This window comes from Cervus canadensis, chromosome 29, assembly GCF_019320065.1.
Source record: "Cervus canadensis isolate Bull #8, Minnesota chromosome 29, ASM1932006v1, whole genome shotgun sequence".
NCBI classification, from domain to species: domain Eukaryota; kingdom Metazoa; phylum Chordata; class Mammalia; order Artiodactyla; family Cervidae; genus Cervus; species Cervus canadensis.
The window spans coordinates 29812702-29828603 of NC_057414.1; the positions used below are offsets into that span (position 1 = coordinate 29812702).

A 15902-nucleotide genomic window follows, 5' to 3' on the forward strand; every position below is an offset into this window, starting at 1 on the left:
TTCCCTGGTGGTCCAGGGGCTAAGAATCTGCCTTCCAATGTAGGGGAAGCTGGTTCGATCCCTGGTCAGGAAGCGAAGATCCCACATGCTTCGGGGCAGCTAAGCCAAAGCACCACAGCTACTGAGCCCGAGAGCTGCAACTAAGACAGGATGAAGCCAAATAAATAAATAAATATTTCAAAAGATAATTATAGAAAAACAAAGCAACCAACAGGGAGTAAGGGCAGCTCCTGACTGCAAGATAGCCTGAATGGTGGTGCCCACTGCAGACAGTAAGCACTCAGAGACTACAAAAAGACCCTTTAGAGGGCTTCTGGGCAGGAATAGGTCTTTTAAAGTCACATTCCCATCCCTGTATCTCACTCCCTCCACCCCCGACCCCGGCCTGGCCCTCCACATGCAGTGTGGCATTTATAAACTGGTGAAGGACCAAATAGAGAAAGGGTAGGAGAGAGGCAGGTGGAAAGCCTTAACTGAGAAGGCATGACAACCAGGACCCCGAGACAGATAAACAGAGTGAAGCCCCAAAAGGGAATGCATGTTACCCATTTCACAAAGGAGAAGGGCTATTATTAAATAACTCTTGTTGAGAGCCATTATCTCCATTCAAAGTCTGAATGACCATCACACTTGAGGAGTGTTCTGGCTAAAGGGATTTTGCAGTTAGCTGTCAGTCATCAGGAAAATCATTTATATAGCAAACATTTCTGTTGATCCAAACACTCTCTAAAGTACACTAGTCCATACACTTTCATGAGTTCAATATTACACATTTTTAAAAATGTCTTTCTTGAATGATTTAGAAGGTTAAATTCCTGGGTATGTCTTTCAGAGGCCAAATTCCTATTGTTAGGGAGTGACATTTGCGTTTCAACTCCTTTCCACTTTATATTTGTCTGTCCTTTTCCTTTATTCTTGAGGACAATTAAAGCCACTGACCTCCTTTCAAGAAATATCAAGAATAATGTAGGTCTTATGCTCAATTTGCAACTCTGTTCACCATCTGGATACAGCTTGACAGCAAATGAACATATACATCTTCTTTCATATGACGTGTATTTAGATAACATAGATAAAGTTCTACACTACAAAGTTGTACTGACTAAGGTCTACCATCACACAGCAACTACTTTTACACAGTTGAGAAAAAAGTTAAAAATCTTCTGAAGACACAACTTATCCCAGAACTGTGCTTATTGTGTTTAACTAAAATATCACCTTTAAATGATGTCTTTTCTCCCCAAAAGTAGGATGCAATCAAAATAATATTAATTTTAAAAATGTAAAATAGCTAAGGGTAACTATGTTCATCAGGCTTCCCTAGTGGCTCAGTGGTAAAGAATCTGCCTGCAAGTGCAGGAAGCATGGGTTCGATCCCTGGAGAAGGAAATGGCAACCCACTCCAGTACTTTTGCCTGGGAAATCCCATGGACAGAAGAGCCTAGTGGGCTGCAGTCCATGGGATTGCATAGTCAGACACAACGTAGCAACTAAACACCAACAATTATGTTAATCAAGATGTTGTTTTCTAGTTTTTTCAGGGACTTGATTGCAAAAAAATGGCTCCCAGGAGGAACTCCCAGGTGGTAGAGCCGAAGAATTGGAAAAGATTGAATTACTCTAGTCCAAGGAACACTGTTCCCACCTGGAGTTGGAGTTGTGGTCCCCTATTCAGGGTCTGCTTCTAAAAACAGTGAGCAGCTAGCAAATATCAGATTCTGCACTAGGGGAGAGGGCCTGGTCAGCGTGGACACAGCCCATATAGTGTACAGAAGTGCTCCTGCTCTTCGTCTCAAAATCAAATTTTAAAGTCCTAATAAGTCATCAACCACCCTCACTTCAAAGTTTTATATCTACTCATAGACGAGATTTAAAAGTTGACAACACAGATTGTGTCATACTGATAACGGCTTAACCAAGATCTGATTCCTTAGGGAAAAGTTGTCCCATCCCTCCAGGGCCCCGCAGGGTAACCTAAACCTTAGGAGAATGTCCAGGTGTGGAGCGTGCTGCTTTTTGTAAGTCATCTAGCCCTCAATTTCCTCCAGAAAGCCCCCGGTGTCCCCTGAGTCATCACAGACCTCAATTATTTATTCAACAGGCACATCAAGGCTTCCTCTGCCAGGAACTTGTTAATCATTCAGTAAATAGCTACTCTGTGCCTCCTGGGCACCAGGCACTGTTTTGGATGCTCAAGACACACAGGTAAACAAAGACCTCTCCCTCGTGGGCCTTCTATCCGACTTGGGATAAAGCTGAGAAGGCTGGATCTCCATCTGCAGGCAATGGAGAAGACAGACTCATGGAGAACTAGAATACAAGATGATGAGGAGTTTACCTAAAATGCCGAAAACAGTTCTGTCAAAGCCTGGGGAATAGGAAGCCATGGAAGACTGCACAGTGTACTTGGCCTTATGGATGGTCCCTGGACTCCACAAACAGGGGCAAGTCTTTGCCCTTCTGAATTCTTGCTAGACTTAGACATTTGTAAAAGAAATGCTTTTGGGATCAGCTGCCTTGTCCTGAAGCCTAGCTCAAAGGCATCAAAAGCAATACTCTTCCTCCTACCAACCTTCCACGTAGCTGGGAAAAACGTTTAGTGGAAATGTGTTTTCTCTTTCCGATGGAGAGAGAGAGTGAGTAACCCTGTGACCCCACTCAGGGTCCAGCCTGAGCTGGGCTGAATTCATGAAGTTTCACTCTCTGTGACTGACACTCCCTTGGGGAGAAGCCCTTTGCCCACAGAGGAAGCTGGAAAGAGGGAGTTGCCAGGGCTCTGGAGGGCTCTCATCTCAGGAAATAACTCTGGGACAGAAATGGATGACCGCTTCATTATTTTTTGGAGAAAGAAAAAAAGAACCCTCCCTGTTTCCACTTGTAGATGGTGACAGAGACCAGCTGCTGTAGACGTAAATCCTTTCAGAAAAAGCACAAGGACTGTGTGGGGGCAAAAAAAAAAAAAAAAATTGACATGTTGGCCAAGGAGAATTCCCTCCTACATGACAGCTATTTGGATATCGGCTGGACCAACGTTTTTGTCTTGGCATTATAAACGTTTCTGCCTAAACACAAACTAACTGTGTGAATTCAGCTTTACTCCCCAGCCTAGAGGCATCCATGGGCTTGTGTGAATGCAGAAATGGTTTGAATTCTTGGTGACAGAGGGCAGAGAAGAGCTGAGCTCACTTCCTTGAATGGGAGCCACAGTGCCCAAGCAGCCAAGCAAAAGTGTCTGCAGCGACTTTGTGCTCAGGAGACAGTGGGCTCCCAGCTTTGGTCCACCCCAGCCTCCAGGCCCACTGCAGCCCCGTTGCTCACCACCCCACTGCCCTAGCCCACCACTAGCCCACTAGCCACCTCGCCTGTCCATCCTCACCACCCTGGACTTTCAGGATGAAAATGGGCACACCATGCAGAGGGAAAAAACGCAGCAGTTTGGTTTATGTGGGCATCTTGAGTCCAATAAAATGCTCTGGGACTCTGGGGACCCTTGGTTCTTCCTAAAGCATGTGATGGCCTCTGGAGTCCCACCCTCCACAAGTCCTGAGCACAGGCTGACACTGGCTTCCATTTGGGTCACTCTAGGCGCAGGCTGAGTGACACACGGAAGGAAGGGAGGCGGGGGACTCAGAGGGGTGTTTCAGGCCAAGGCAGCAGAAGAGCAGGGGACCCCGGGGAGACCAGGCTCAGTGGAGGCTGAAACCAGTTCCCCTCAACTCTGCCCCCTGCTCTGCTCTGCTTCTAGGTGATAACTGTGATGTCACTCATGGTTTTCATTGGGATTATTATTTTGTTGCTGTTGTCTTTGCAACCCCATGGACCACAGCACACCAGTCTGCCCTGTCCTTCACTATCTCCTACCCCGCGGACTGCAGCACACCAGGCTACCCTGTGCATCACTATCTCCAGAGGTTGCTCAAATTCGTGTCCATTGAGTCAGTGATGCTATCTAATTATCTCATCCTCTGCCTCCTCATTTTCCTCCTGACCTCAGTCTTTCCCAGCATCAGGGTCTTTTCCAATGAGTCAGCTCTTCACGTTAGATGGACAAAGTATTAGAGCTTCAGCTTCAGCATTAGTCCTTCCAATAAGTATTCAGGGTTGACTGCCTTTAGGATTAACTGGTTTGATCTCCTTGCAGTCCAAGTGAGTCTCAAGAGTCTTTCCAGCACCACAATTTGAAAGCATCAATTCTTTGGCCTCAGCCTTCTTTATGGTCTAACTCTCACATCCATACATGATTACTGGAAAAATCATAGCTTTGACTATACGGACCTTTGTTGGCAAAGTGATGTTTCTGTTTTTTAATACTCTTTTTAAAAGCCAAAATTAAAGTGCTACCAACAAATCCACTGTGATTTAAATTTGACCTTGCCCTCTGGTCTTTGTGTTAGTATTCTAGGTCAAGAATTATGGCTATAACATACCCAGGGTAAGAAGACTACACATGAGACATACAGAAGTATAAGAAAGCTGTCACAGAAAATTTAGATGATGCAGGTTTATCCTTTTTTTTTTCTTTTGCAAATTGTGCATAATTTAAATAGATTTGCAATAAATGTTTCTTTTAATATCAACAATTTAGAGTTCCCATATTCCAAGCATACCCTGGAATGCAGGGGGAAAAGAATTTGGCTTCCAATAGGATTAGTCATTCAAAAGATACTTTCCCTAAACAATAGCACCTTTGCCAAACTAAGGGCTTCCCAGGTGGGTCAGTAGGTAAAGAATTCTCCTGAAGTCCAAGAGAAACCAGGAGTCGTGTGTTCGATCCCTGGGTCAGGAAGATCCTCTGGAGAAGGAAATGGTAACCCACTACAGTATTCTTGCCTGGAAAATCCCAGAGACAGAGGAGACTGGAGGGATACAGTCCATAGCGTTGCTAAGAGTTGGGATATGACTGAGAAAATGATCATCCACATACATGCCAAACTAGAGGCAACATTGTCACCCACATCACCAAAGCAACATCTTTCATTTACAACAGAAAGAGTTTGAATATCTTCTTTCTGAGTATAAATCTGTTTTTTAAAGACTCAGACTGAGTGTTACCTCTTCTAGGGAGCAGTCTCTAAATCTTCTTGTCAATTAGATGGACGTTCTCGATCCTCAGGTTTGGGATTCACTCTCACAATGTACCTAACAGTTCAGAGTACTTCCTGCATCTCTGTTTCTGATCCTGCATCATAAGTTGCTAGAGGGTAGGGACTGTGTCTTTTTAGCTGACACACTGTATTAACAGATGTACAATATGCTTGCCGACTGAAGGAAGAAAAGATCTGTATGTGAATATAGTTAACATATGCAGGAGTTATGTCTCACAGTGCCTGAGTATACCCAAGACAGCAAAGATATCTCTGAGACAAAGGAAAAAAGGGACATCACCTGTGATGATGTGTCCATATGCAACTATGAGGTTAGATTTCTTTAATATTAACTGCAAGCAGGATCATATTCTTCTCTGAACTAATAGACATAGCCCACTGATGAGTGTATTGTCTCCCATTATTTTCTTTCTAATTCTCATGAGAAGTCCATTTGTAGTTTTCAAACCATTTAAGACGCTCTCTTCCTTGATCTGCCAGTGTAACAAAAGTTACCACGTCTAATTCTCCAAGAACTCAACTGTAAGCAGATTTAGATAGCTGAACAAGCCTCAGTCCCCCAAAGAAACTGTGGTCACCATAAGCAGAAAAGAAATTGGTAAGAATTGAAGATGGATTCTTTCTGTCACTCCTAATTCTTTAGGAACCTGATTTTCTTGACTGAGTATTCCAACCGATGGTAATAAATCTTCCATCTTATTTCAAGAGCCAAAACCAGCCCATAAAGACCATGTTCTGATCCATGGGTTACTGGCTTCTGCATCTCAAAGTCAATTCACTAACCCTTTCACTAAGTTCATGAAGCATCAACTCACAGATTAATGAACATGTCAGTCTTGTTTCTCCCCAGCTTCACTGCTAATGAGTCCCCCAACTCTTACTTGAACACAGGCTTGAAAATGACTTATATCCATCTCCTATTTCTCTGAACAAGTGTCATCTTCTAATTAACCATAATGCTCTCAGATTCTGTATGAATTGACACAGCTCAACCAATCTTTCTTAGAATACTAAAAATGGACTCCTGTTATTATAATATTACAAAAGTCACTCACTAACATCTCCCGAAAGGAACAGGGAATATAAGATGGTTTTCGTTTGCTAAGCTGGGATAATCAGGGGCTAATAGTGTCTTGTAGACCATTTTATGTTTCCTCCTCCTGGAAACAAACACCTCTCCATTACTCTGCTGGGATGGTGCTGTCAGCAGAGGCAGAAGGGGGCATCTCTCGTAAACCTCGAGGGAGTATATTAAACCCTGCCTGCTCTTCTATGTCTAGGAATTTTACGAGCACAATGCCAGTCTTAAGTCTCCAAAACTTTCCGGAAACTAAGGCTCTGCTCTTTCTAGTATGGGAACATCCTCTGAAAAACTACAGGTAACATTCAATCAGCTGTCTGACAATAAAAGTGGCTACAGGCTTGTCCTCAAATGGCATTCCTCATCCTCTATCAAATCCTGAAATTCAGAAAATAACCACGGTTGTTCTTCAGACACACTCCAGTGCCATGTGTGTAGTAGGCACTCAATAAACAACTAAATAAAAAATTGGGATTTGCATCATTCAGAACTCTGTGGCAAAATGAGGATTTGGCTAAAAGAATCAGATAAAGGTAGACTCAAGGATAATTACAGGCCAGATATTAACAGTGAAATATTCTTCTTCATAGGTTTTACTTTTTAGGTAGAATCTAAGCAATTAAATTGGAAAGACTGATACTGAATTCGAAGCTCCAATATTTTGGCCCTTGATGCGAAGAGCTGACTCACTGGAAAAGACCCTGATGCTGGGAAAGATTAAAGGCAGGAGGAGAAGGGGACAACAGAGGATGAGATGGTTGGATGGCATCACCGACTGAATGGACATGAGTCTGAGCAAACGCAGAGAGATGGTGAAGGACAGGGAAGCCTGGTGTGCTGCAGTCCATGGGGTCACAAAGAGTTGAACACAACTTAGTAACTAAACAACAACTACAAAAGCAATTACTTGGAAAATCTATATTATAAGAGCAAGAAAGCTATTATAGTAAATATGGGAAAGAATAAATGTGTGAAATATCAGGACCAAATTATATTTCCATACTATTGATGTTAATTATATGCAAGAGAAAGTTATGAGTGACAGCTATTTCTTTTTGTCTCCAAATTTACATGCATGCATGTCTGTGGCCACACCACCCTGAACATGCCGGAGCTCATCAAATTTACATGCATGCCTCCAAAATTACATGAATAACAAACATTTTTAGATTAGTCCTAAACTTTGAATGAATAAGATGAATCTCAAATATGGCAAAAAAAAAAAAAATGGGATTTGATCTAGTTAGCTAGGATTGACCAGCTGCATAGCTCTGTATTAGATGCTATGGCAATTCCCAGGCTGAGAATAAGTCACTTTTCTCTTTTATATAGTTATTTTTCTAGTTGATGAGACAATGAGCCAATTATAAGACCTTGCTACTCAACAGTATGGTAGTTCCTCTCAGACCAGTAGCATGGACAAGCACTTGGGAGCTAGGGGAACTACAGAGTTCAGGTTCCATTCCAAAATGATCCATAAGAACATTAAAGTTTGAGAAATGCTGGTGTAAGTGATATATTATGGGAACATAAAAGATGAAGAGATGACTTCTGGAAGGATGCTGAAGGAAAACTTCAAGAGGAATTGGCATTGAAATGGGCCTTGAAAAATGGGTAGCTAGAAGTATGCACAAAGACTCAGAAATAAGAAAACAGTAGATTAGAGAACAAAGAATAACCCAGTAGTCAAATGGATTATAGGGAAGTGGGAGATGGAATTGAAAGACACTCTAGGGAAGATTACCAAACTGAAAGCTTGGACTTTTTTAGTATAGATATAGATTTAAATAGCAATAGTAGTAGTAGTAAACTTAACAATAATATATTATCAAAATTAAAGTTATAACTGGTATATCATGTAGTGGAATATTACATAGCAATGTAAAGGAAAGAACTATTGATACACTCAGCAGCATGAGTGAATCTAAAATAAAGTATGCTAAATGAAAGAAAATTACCTACTATATGATTCCATTTATATGATATTCTTGAAAAAGAAAAACCATAGGGTCAAAGAACATGGCCTGGAGGTGAGAAGAGGATTTGACTATAAAGAAGCATAAGGAAATTTTTTTGAATGATGGAACTGTTTTATATCTTGATTGTAATACATTGATTTATACATTATAAATACTTGATTTATACATTAGCCAAAATTTGTAGAACTATACACTAAAAAGGGTGATTTTTACTGTTTGCAAATTATACTTTAATTAAAAAAAAGTGTGCTGGGGGAAATACAAAGTTATAGTATTAAAAAATTAGATTTTTTTCTCTAAGAAACTAGAAACAAAAATGAGTAAGCTGGAGGAATGATGTGAAGTATCTTGGCGTCAAGGACAGCTATAGCAAAGGTCATGGTATATGAGATTCTTGGCCACGTTGAACCCAGAGAGCGCTTCAAGCTAAAATGTCAACTCTAACCCCATGGTGACTGCCAAAAAAATCCCCAAGGAGCCTAGAAGTTTAAAGAACTACTTTTCAACCCACAGCGCGTGGAGTTATGTCAGATATAATCTAGAATTTAGATATGGCTCTGGCTCTTAAGAAGCTCTCAACAAAACTGAGAGATGCCGTAAATATAGACATAGCTATTGAGAGAAAAATGAATGAATGGAGTCCGGAGAGTTTTAATAATGCCCTTTAACACTGAACGAAGCACACCAGCTGCCTTCAATCTCTCAAATCCAGCGAGCAACTTCTTGGACTATGTCTGATGGTCATTTTTCACGGTGGGATTTTATTTGTTCTATTGCCCAAATTGTAAGTTTCAAATTTCTCAGCATACTGCTAAACAGCTTCCTGGCATGCTTATATAAAGAGGGATTTGGTAAAGTCAATGAATTGGAGTTGGAAAAAAATCTCATCAAATCTGTCCATTTTTTATTTGAATGAACTGAACCCAGAGAGGTTAAGTGTTTAGCAGAGTGATAAAGATAGATAGATTATGGTTGACTGGGACCTCCTTATTGAGTGTGTGTGTGCCTGTGTGCTAAGTCGCTTCAGTTGGGTCTGACTCTTTGCAACCCTTTGGACTGTAGCGCACCAGGCTTCTCTGTCCATGGGATTCTCCAGGCAAGAAAACTGGAGTGGGTTGCCATGCCCTCCTCCAGGGGATCTTTCCCACCCAGGGATGGAACCCACGTCTCTCGCATTGGTAGGTGGATTCTTTACCACTAGCGCCCCCTGGGAAGCCCTTACTGAGTGTGAAGACACGTTTCTTCATCTCACAAAGTCTTTATTTCCTCAACTGCAAAATGGAAAAAATAATACCAACCCTTTCAGGTTTTTTGAGGAGGGTTATGTAAAATGAAACCCCTGCATATTATTTCACACATGATAAAATGGTCAATAAATAGTGGCTATTATTATTATTGCTATTTTATCACAGTGCCTGGCACTAGTAAGCATTGACTAATTAATAGTAATTGTGGTTTTTACTGCAGAGGTTATTTATTCAGATATTAGAAACAGAACCCAGATGGCCAATATACCTTATCTGTTTCTAAAAAGACTTGCATTTAAATTATCAAAATAAGATTCCCTCCCATAATCACAGGTTGAGTAGCCTTAGCCAAGAATTTCACAAGAGAAAAGCACCACAATTTCTGTTGAATGGCGGTCTGCTTGTACCATTGTTATGCATAAAACCAAGAAGTAAGCAGTTTTCTTACCTTGGGGAACAAACAGCCTGAAAGATTGCTTAGCACACGGGGGAAATATCCAGCTTCCTTTGATAGAAATGTGAATCTTATGTGGCCTTACACTTTGGCAATGAGATATAAATATAATCAAGTTGTAAGCTGCTGTGAAAAACACTACAAGTTTTTGTTTGTTCTGTTTTTTACAACATTTTTGCTTTTGTTTTTGCTTTTGCTTTTAAACCGTGCTTTCCAAACCGATTTACATAGCAATCACCTAGGAATCACCTGAGAATCAGGTTTCAAGGTACAGCCAGACGGTCTGCATTTCAGACAAGATCCCCTGCGATGCTCATTTTGAGCAACGAGGCAGTGTCCGGACTCCCTCGGTTAAATTCAGGAGTGGTTACAACAAGGTGTTTGGAAGGCAGAGCCCACTGAGGCACAGGCGAGAAGAGTCTGGACCACAAGCTGAGCAGAGGTTGGTTGTTATCTTAGTTGCTTTGCAAGCCCAGCCAGGGAGAAGGTGCAGCCCAGGAGCCGTGCCTCTGTCTCAAGCCTTGTGCCAGGTGAGGGTGAGGGCAGCATCTGACAGGGCTTCCTGCCTTTCCTAAGAAGCCAGGGTTTGAGTTACTTCACCTCAAATGTCAAGAAACTGGCATCACTGCTCTCTCTTCCCCCACCCAGAGGAATCCTTTTGGCTTCAGGATCACTAGGAGCTCCAAAGGGCACTATATTTTTCACATTTTAAAAATATTTATTTATTTATTTGACTGCACTGGGTTGCAGCATGTGGGATCTAGTTTCCTGACCAGGGATAGAACCCAGGCATTGGGAACTCTGAGTCTTAGCCACTGGACCACCAGGGAAGTCTTATTTTATGCACATTGGACTTAAAAGAGAACTTAAATCTTATTGAAATTCTTTGCACTATGTTTTGCAACTCTTTGAAGTTCCATCAAAATTTGTCCCAAGAGGGATCAAGAGAGAGATTTACTGATCTTGTCAACTAGACCTTGTAGCATTTCTTTAGAGTCAGTGTCTTCCTAACAATGAATCATTCATTCATAGATTCTCCTTTGGAAAAGAAGCATAAGCCATGGTATTCTCCCAGATAAATCAACCATTGGGCTAAGCAGAGAAATTTAGCCTGAATTTGTATAAGTGCCTCAGAGTTACTAGGTTCCCATGAGACATGACTCTAGCCGCAGCTCTGCACCCATATGGTTTTAGTCCTTTTTTAAAAAAAAAAAATTTTATTGGAGTATAGCTGCTTAACCATGTTGTGTTAATTTCTACTATAGAGCAAAGTGAATCAGTATACATATATATGCCTTTGGTTCTAATCAGGTCTCACCACCAACCAAATCATTCTGAGTACCAGCCTCAGAGTCCTCATCTGCTAAATGGGAATAACAAGGGTGCCCACCTCACGGACTTCATTGTAGGTTAAAGTAGCAGCCCAGCCCATGCAGAGCACAAGGGCCCTAGGACTTGCCAAGTGCTCAGGAAACTTCAGGGGTGATTATCCTTCCTCTGGTGAAGTGGAGAAGACAGGTATAACACCTAGAGAAGCATCAGGATTAAAAGATTGAGTTCCCTACAGCTGCATTTGCAGTAGAGCGGGGACAAAGGAGATGGAAGGGCATATAAATGAGTGGTCTTCATATCTGGATTGGCCCAGGAATGAAGATTCCTCTCAAATGTCACTAAATAGCTGTCCACCACACTTACAGGGCTCAAATGCTAAATATGTTTTCATTTCCAAAAAGAAAGGGAGAGAGAAAGAGTGAGAGGAGGAAGGTGGGGATGGGGAGAGAAGGAGGGAGAGGAGGAGGGAAAGGATGTCCCAGCTCCCTTCTGCTGTTTAATACAGAAATGGGAGTTTTGAGTGGGTAATTAGAGAAGGAGAATTGCTGTTAAGAAACAGATCTGTTCACCAATCAATAAAACCAGGAGATACAGCAGAGCTTGAATTATCAGTAAGAAATCAAGCAACACTGTGATGCCATCACTGAGGGATCTGGCAGAGCCAATGATGTGTTTCCGGAGCATTTGTCTGCCCTCTGACTCACCCCCCCTGGGGACCTGGCACCCACACACCCAATTTGTTACAAGGTTACTTCAGACTCTCCCTCAGCCTTACTGGCACTATTTTCATTCTTCAAAGCTCTAGGCTGTTTACTTTTATTCTCATGAAGTAGGTGGAGCACAAATCATTAGTCACTTTTTTTTTCCCCCCAGTATTCCCATTTTAGAGAGGAAGAAAAGAAAGCGCAGTCACATCAAATTATTTGTTCTCAGTTCCAAAGCCAATCTCTAACAGACCAAAGCCTGCACTAGTGCCAGTTCTGACCCCATCACCTTTGAACTCCATTATCATCTGAGGCAGGCAGTTGGTCCAGATCCATGCTTTCAACCCGTCCTCCAAGGTCACAGGTGACCCCATGTTGAAGGGTTACACCCTGCTCCCCACCCTCCCCCAGGCTCTGCTCCGGGACCTGCCTGCACCTCTAATAAGCAGCACCTCCGTGTAAGCAGCTCTCTCTGGAATCAGGCTTCCCACATCCTCAGCGGCGGAACCAGGACGGAAGAGACGGCCTGGCTGCCTTCGCTGTTTGTTTTTTCACTCCTGAGTTGGCAAGGATGGGAGTTGTTGATTTACAATTAGGAGCAGCGTGCTTCTTCAAATATTAATATTAATAACGACGATGCTGAACACATGAAAAGGCCTTTTCATCTTCAAAGCACTTTGCAGACATTAACTCATTAGCTCTCTCTCCCCTCCACTCAGAAACAACAGGTAAGGAAGAATCTCCAGAGCCCCCGCCCCTGCCCGGCCCACGCCTGCAGAAGCAAAGAGGTTTCTCTTTAGTTAAAAAGAAGGTGTTGCCGTCCAGACTTAACAGCTGTCGAAAGAGTCAGAGTGCCAGGCATTTTACAAATCAAATGGAGCTGCCAGAGTTGCCATTTCAGAACCTGGATTTCCCGTTGTTTAACAAATATCTCTCTTTTCAGTTGCACAGGAATGGTATGAAGTAGGAGGGGAAAATGGCCTTGTGATTTAAAAAAAAAAAAAATCTTACCCCAAAGGTGATTAGGAAAACCTGCAATCAAATGCCTCGATCTCGGTAACCCAGCATCTTTTGAACAGTTCACCCACATGAAACACAACTTTAAAAGGAGGTGACAGAGATGTTTTCATAATAGATGAAAAGCCCCAAACAAAATGAGATTGCCAGATATAGAAATCACCAGTGGAAGCGGGTGGCCGTCCACACCACACCCCCTGCTTGTGCGCAGAGCTGCCCAGGGATTCAAGCTCCATGCGATACCCACCTCGACTTTCAAACTCCTCCTGCCTCAGGTACAGTCCAAAAGAAGTACAGTCCCTTGGAAAACTGAGTCACAAAACAGGTAAAAAAACACCGAAAAGCCTAGTCTGATTTGCAAGACTCAAACCTGGAACAGTTTTCTCACAATATACGCAATTCATGAAGCTGCTGAGCTTAAAAGAAAATTTTTCAAAAATTTCAGAAGTAAAACAATGGCTCGCTAGGAGTGAAAGAGAAAAAAGGAAAGAAATGTCTACATTTAACTACAGCTTTATTTCTTTGGAAGCGCTCCAAGATGTGAAGAAAATTCAGTTTCTGACAAGTAATCGGCGAGTGTCTAAAATGTGTGTGATTTTGCTTTTATGAAACAGGAGGAAAGGGGAGACAGTCTTGATTTCAGACTATTCTAACAAGGTCAGGAAGTATTTTTGAAAATGGTTCTTAAGCAGTTGAATGAAAAATATAGAAAAATGTGAAAAGAGAAAGAGAAAGCCGCTTGTATCCTGAAAGTCCCCATCAATTTACCAGTTAATTCCACCAAATGAACAACAAAAAAAAAGGAAAATGGACCGCAAAGTTTTAGTCAGAAACTCACACCCCACTCACTTACTACTTTGCCGGAGAGACTGGGTGAAGAATGGGTCCAGAGTGAGCTCCCTCAAAGTCTATGGTCTCTTCCCAACTACCTGCGGGAATCCTCTGCTCGGAGGCTAAAGAGGATGCAGGGACCATAATGTTCCTAATAGAGCGGCCTCCTTAAATTGGGGGGTGTGGTCAAGCCCAGAAAAGCTGGAAAAAAGCCAGTGTTCCACGGGCCCCTGACTCCACAAAGGCAGCCACTAGGATAGGCTCTGCAGTCTAGAAGGAAAAGCAAATCATATTACTTACTGAGATAACACCAGATCACACCTTAACTCATATCATTGGAATTGCCCTTCAATTAAATGTAATTCAGCCATGGAGAGTAGCCTGGAGAGACGTGAGCTAAAGAGAACTCCTTCAATGGGATAACTTTCAGCGCTCGCTCTAGCTTTAGATTTAGTCTCTACTGAACATGTGAATATTCATGACTCACCTTTCTCAATGGAGACCCCATTTAACCTAGACCAGGGGTCAGGAGAGAGTTGTAAGGGTCAGCGTAGACTGGCAGAGAGCTGACTGTCTACCACCCCATCACCAGCTGAGCTTATCTCTAGGAACCAGGCTTTATCTCTAGTAACCTGATGTGAAATGCGAAGTTTCCTAAGGAAATGAAAATAACTCTATGGAAGCGAGCAGACCATATTGAGAATTGGGAATTCTGAAACTAAGTTAAGTTACCCTCTCCATGTAAGTCTGGTTTTAGGTGATCTCTAAAATAGACTAGTTGCAGTGACTCTGACTCCTAGTCCATGGTTCAGGAATAAAAGGGCAGAAATATTGATGTATTCCTCATTTAGAGAAAATCTAAACAGTGAGAAACTCTTGTTCTAGGTGAAAATATACAGATTCAGAAAAATATTACAGTGTAACATCATTTCTCTGAATAGTATTATTTCACTAGAGATATTTGTTTTGAAAAGTCAGTATTTGATTGCATAGTTTAAGGCTTTTATCCTAAAAATTTCCATTTACTTTGAGGAATGGATGGGAGTTAAAATGTGCCATGGTTGACTCCTTACCCTTTCGGGAAGACACAAATGCTCAAGTTTGAAAAACTATGAAATTCAATAAATGTTCTTTCTAGGGCAACATCATCTTTATCCTTTGTTGTACAAAGGCAGCAGTGCAATGAAGATGGTATTGTCATGAAAACAAGATTTTACTGCTTATCTTTTGCCTTTGCACATTCAGTGGCTTAGAGGAAAAAAGAGATAGTGGTACTGGTTCAGTTTTAATAAATATCTGTGCTAGGCACTGTGATAGGCATGGGGAAAAATGTCAAGTTCACACTGGAGTGGGAAGACCATCACGTAAATTGATCATCTCAATCAAGTGTAACACATGCTAGGAGAGCATCTGTGAAGAGAGCTGCAGGAGCTTCAGCCTGTGCCCTCCAGCTCTGTCAGCTCCAGCACACTGCCCCGTAGCAAAAGCCCATGGCCAACTGAACCAGTCACAACCAATTATAGTTGTACTCACTATATTTGCAAGAGAGTTTTTTTTTTTTTTTTGCAAGAGAGTTTTAAAAGAGAAAATAATGTAGAGAAGAACTGGATTCTTGCCTTACGTGGGTGTACAGTGTAATTTTTGAAGAGCTCTGGAGTCTGGCATTGTCTACACGGAGTTCACATAGACCTTCAGAACCTTAGGGCCATCCTCTGCCCCTGTGTATCAGGGTGGCCAAGAGCATAAGCTAAAAATCTAAAGAGCGGAAAATAAGCCACACACCTGCTGAAGATAGCCTGAAGAACACCTAGGTGAGCAACAAGTGTTACCAAACAAGTGTTATAAACTGATGTTATAGCATCAGATGAATATACGCACTCAAAAGAGTGAAGGGAGACCCTTACCTTTCCCCCTATGTAAAAATTAACTCAAAGTGGATCAAAGACTTAAATAAAAGCTAAAACTATAAAACTGTTAAAGGAAAACACAGACGGAAACGTCATGACATTGGGTTTGGTAATGATTTATTAGAATCACACCAAAAGCACAGACAAAAAAAAAAGAAACAATAGACAAGTTGGACTTCATCAAAATGAAAAACGTTGGTATTGATACATAAAAGAACACCATTAACAAAGTGAAAAGGCAACCC

At 41.8% G+C, this 15902-nt stretch overlaps 1 protein-coding gene across 3 annotated transcripts in view; it reads right to left on the minus strand.

Moving 5' to 3' along the window:
* Positions 1-13865, minus strand: part of ETS1 (ETS proto-oncogene 1, transcription factor) — a 140432-nt gene extending 126567 nt beyond the window's left edge. For 2 of the 3 annotated variants that reach the window (XM_043452594.1, XM_043452592.1), the window contains exon 1: positions 13773-13865. The gene's annotated coding sequence lies outside the window, so the exon portion shown is untranslated. Of the gene's footprint in view, positions 1-13768 lie in introns of all 3 variants that reach the window. The other variant, XM_043452593.1, reaches the window with a different exon arrangement.
* Between the last annotated feature and the right edge of the window lie 2037 nt (positions 13866-15902).